Genomic DNA, 5,015 nt, shown 5'->3' with positions numbered 1-5,015 from the left:
CAATGTCTCTTGCTGTGATTTGTGGCTCATTTTAACTTTGGCTTACAGCCGTAAAGGTGATAACGAGTTAACAAATCTATGCTTTTTGTCCAATTTCCCTTTCAGTGGTAATTTGGGTTCATACACCAGCTGTTGAAGTAAAAATTATTTCAAATGCATTGCACTATCATTTCGTTGTTGGATCCATGAAACATTGATTCTATCATTGCCCTGATGTTATGCTCACAGATCAAGTTGATCTTTGTCCCTGTGTCCAGCTGGATAGGAATATTTGTTCCATTTGTATGCAATGACACAGTCCACTTAACTTGCTCGACTCTGTTCATGCTTGGCTGTTCAGGGTCTGTTGGTTTATAATCTTCCTGCACTACCATGCCAATGAAAAGTGTATAAATGAAAGCAATTTCTTCTATAGTGTGTAGTGTCCTGCTTTCACTTCTGTTTTGTTTCCCTTTGGAAAAAACATTGTGTTGCATAGTGATTCTGCCCTTTGGACTTATTACAGACTTTTCCATAGGTGGGGCATTGTTTTGGTGCATGTTGCATGCCAAATCATTTGCAATTAAATGTCTCTCCATCTTTTTGTTGTTTCTTATATCTCATTCCTTGTTTGTGTGTTTCCTGACACTGCCATTTTCACTATCACTGAACTTTTTTCACATGCTGCAGAGCTAAAACATTGGCGTGGCATATCTTCACAGCTCCAGCTAAGGTAAGCTATGTCTCTCCTAGCAACCTCTCTCTCACTTTCTTATCAATAATCCTGAACACAATTTGATTACAAATCATTGAATCTTGCAACAATCCACAATTGCATGTTCTTGCTTTTAGTTTAAAAAAAAGTATCAAAGCACTTTCCCTGCAGCTGCATGTGTGAGCAAAACATGTAACTCTCGAACATTTCATTTTACTTTGCTGAACAGTATTCATCAAATATCTTGATAACTTTATTGAACTTGCCCTGGTCTTCTGCCTGGGCAAAAACAGATGTGTTGAAAACCTCTAGTACTTGAGGTACAGCCATGGTAAGTAGCATTGGGATCTTCTATGCATCAGATTTCCTATTGAGTCCAATGGTTTGCAGGTACAGCATGAATTTTTGTTTGAACAACCTCCACTCGTGGTTGACATTTCCAGTCCACTTTATAGCATCAGGACCTTCACACTTTCCATTTCTCTGCTGCTATCAATTGAGTCTCACTCCTGGTACCATGTGATGTTTCTTTTATTGTAATAATGAAAATTGGATTCTTTTAAAACAACTATACTTTATTAGCTCAAGTACACACAAGAACATATATAAAGGCATCCATTTTGAATCCAACCCAAGCTGCCATAAACTAGTCTCTCACTCCTTCTAGTGATCAAGAGGATCTCTATCATGCTATCACTACAATGTGGATAGGAAGGCTGTTGAAACAATAAGATACAGAACATTTGGAAATATCGCAGGACAAATGGCATATGAAGTTTAAAACAGGCTATTGTGAGGTCAAATGCAGGAGGGAAATACATGATAAATGTCAGAACCCTCAGAACCATGGATGTATAGAGAGATGTATTATAGTGGCGTAGTGAGCAGGGGGAACGATAGCACATTTTTCAAAAGTGGTGCATTTCCCTACCCCCCTGTCTGACACCATCACCCCTCCCCCCCTGGTCTGACACCACTGCCATCTCCCCCCCCCCCTCGGTCTAATGATGCCAAAAACTCACTCACTCACCATCTGGTATGTGTCAGGGTGCCTTTTTTTTTACATGTTTACTCCCCCTAACTTTAGAACCTAGCTACACCCCTGATCTATGGGTGGAAGTCCGTAGCTCTCTGAATGTGATTTAAAAAAATAGTAGATAAGGTGGTAAAGAAGGTGAAGTGACTACTATCCATAAAAAAGAGACGCTTGGAGGAGAAATGGAGTCTTTACATTCGCGCCTTCGAGGAATTCACAACGAAGTCTAGATGAGTTTTAAAAACAGTTTATGAATTAACACCAAAGGACTCAACATGTCCATGGTAATGTTCTTATTAATACCATAATGTGGTTTCAAATTATAATATTTAATGACTATTGTTTTCGGTAACATAACATTCAACCCTCTCGGTAACAATCAACAGAAAATATTGGAGCCTAACTCACCTACCATCTATTCTGTCAACGCAGGCCTTCTAACTGCTCCCACCATGTGCAAACCCTGTGCATGTGCCAACCCCCAGTCCATAGTGCATGCGTACTGAAGATACTAAATGTGCGCAGCCTCTGGACCCTAGGAGTGCCACCAACACTCACAGCCAAACCAACAATGATAAGCAACAAGCCTTTGGCTCTTACACCAGCTCCTAATTATTATGTTTCAAATAATAATTACAATTATAAATAACAATCAAATACAGTAAATTCTAAAATGCAGATCTTATTTCATTTTAATAGCACAGGAAAGAGTGATCTTTGCCACCATTCCAGACTAGTAAAGTCTGTAGTCTGTGTAGTGGGCAAGGGGCAAGATCCAAAAAAAACAACAAATATAAAGTCAGCCAGTTTTGGGGTTTCCACTGTCACAGCATTATATAGACATTTGAATTCCGCCTTTAAAAATATCATGTTATCTTTAGCAGCTTTGCCAATAAACTGTTTCCAGAACACTGTTTCCATTTGCTTTCCCTATGAATATTAGAATATTCATTCTGCTTCTGCAAGTTGAAGCAGCCAGACACACATAGGATCCATTTGATTCATCAATTACATTATAGCACTGTACTAGCCTATTGCTTCAGCACCCCCCAGAATTTTTGATCCTTTGCAAGACAAATCCCATAATATAAATGCTGTAGATGCTGGAGTGTTATTCATAGAACTGCAACTCCCTTGCACTTTATAGTCAAATATGACTGGACATTCTTTCAGTGCACATCCCAGAAGATCCTCTCTGATTATTACCACAGTCACCCCAGCACATCTAACATTTTTCTGAGCACCAGCAAAAATCAAATAAAACTTGGTTACATCCATTGGCTTTGAAAGAAAACTTGAGGACATGTCACAGACCTGCACAGTTCCCTTTATGTCTGGGATAAAGGGGAATTTCACACCTTGAGCAGTCTCATTGACACAATAGTAAATGTAAGAGCCATTCGACTTCAAATTCCAATTGCTTGGGTTAGGAATAGTTCTTTAAGCATCACGCTTGGGGTGCACAATATTCATTTTTCCATATTTCTTTGCTTCTTTGGCTGTATTGGCAGACCAGGCTTCAGGAACCACATAATCTGCACTCCTCCCTTCTTTTAATCCAATAACATTTAAAGATACAGCATTGAACTGTTCAGTCCCACCTTCCTGGAGAGAGATCACTTTGTATTTTTCAGGAATTTTTATTAGTTCTTGCAGGTTATTCTCTACAGTGTTGACAATTTTGATGAAGTCTGCCGATCTATGGCTCATTTCCAGAACATTAATTCCAAGCCTTCTGTAATTGAACAGGTCTCTCTGTGCAGTGATTAAAAATGTCAAACATAGCACCTTCAGCAGGAACAATAGATGTAAAACCAGCTATTGGATCATTGAGAATAGATTGTGCATCAGGGATTAAGGAAGCCACATCTACCATTTTGTGATTAGGATGAGGAAGAACAGATCCAGCTTCAAGATCCATAATGCTTCTAGTTGTTAGCACTTCCACATCAGACTTTGTGTCCAAGGGATTAACCAACACCTTCATAGGACTTTCCTTTAAAGATAATCCAATGCAATAATGGCTATTGACTAGCTTGGCAGATTTTGGACTTTCATCCTAATGGTCCATTAATTGCCCAAAAAAAGCATGGTTTTGACAGCATAAGGTTAATCTCCCACACTCTGTATTGCATCTAGTGGTTCCAGAGCCTTTGGTACATCTGCGCCAATCAGCAACTCTATCTCAGAGACAATTTTGGGTAGATGAACATTCCTGTGGGATGCTTTCTTTGTGCACAGGCATAGTCTTTTGAGTGTATATGTCGGGGAATCATAAAAATTGCTGCTGTCCAGTCCAGCAACTTCTAAAGCTGAAACAATTCTGGTTTCAATTATCTTCTTCTGACCCATAGTTCTCAATACAGTTCTTGACATTCCCCTGAAGATAACACTGGAATTGTGTCTGTCCACACAGTCACAGGTGTAGAATGAGTAGAGCAGTGTTAACAGGATATTAGTTGTGAAAGTCGATGAGCTTAATTATTAACCCAATTATGCAAAATGATGCCGTGCTACCTGTGCTAAGAAATGCATAAGTATACATTGTTGCATTCTCCTTCCTGCCTTGACTTGCACAGGCACTATTGAATGTTTGCAGTTGTCTTCATGGCCCCAGTAAGACCACCTACCTGATCAGAGACATCAGCACTGTTTTTTGCTTGCACATTTTCCATTCCCTTCTTTCTTTGGTGAACATGCAACATTCTCGGATGCTTTAAACCACACATGTTGAAGCTGAAGTCTCTTCCTGCAGGTTTTGCTGATATATCCTTTACACAGTCAGTCAAAGCACACTCCATTTCCCTTTAGGAAAGTGATTTTTCTCCCTATGTTCCCTCTTTTCCAATTGTGGACACATCTCCAAGGCACATCCACCTCCACAGAACAGCTCTTCACAGAAGGCAAACTCTCCTTTTCCTTAGTTCCTCCATAATTTTCCCTATCTGCAACTGTCACCGTGATGGCAAAGGTACTTCCTTTTATTCTTGGATGAGGCTGTGACTTGGACCTCCCTACATCTCTGTTCACTGTTAGAGCATCTTTGATATATCCAAATACTGGATATGTTGTAATCCTCATTTGCCTTTCAAAGAAATCCACTGTATCCTTAAAGGTGGCTCTTTATGTTTTTCCTGGAAATCACAGGCCACAGTTCTCCATATATTCCTCAGCCAATAGGGCAACTTCCTATTAGCGGGCATGTCAAGCTCATACATGTTGATAACTTCCATGGCATTACAACATCCTCTTAGAATTAGGGTGTATGCTTGTACAGCTTTTGTG

General features: G+C 39.7%; 1 pseudogene; it reads right to left on the bottom strand.

The window, feature by feature from the left end:
* Positions 1-2,417: 2,417 nt before the first annotated feature.
* LOC138754223 (phosphoserine aminotransferase pseudogene) lies at positions 2,418-4,531 on the bottom strand (annotated as a pseudogene).
* Positions 4,532-5,015: the final 484 nt, after the last annotated feature.

The sequence above is a fragment of the Narcine bancroftii genome, chromosome 1 (genome assembly GCF_036971445.1).
Source record: "Narcine bancroftii isolate sNarBan1 chromosome 1, sNarBan1.hap1, whole genome shotgun sequence".
Lineage (NCBI taxonomy): Eukaryota > Metazoa > Chordata > Chondrichthyes > Torpediniformes > Narcinidae > Narcine > Narcine bancroftii.
Note: the sequence above shows the minus strand (reverse complement) of the source record. Positions and strands in the feature narration are given on the sequence as shown.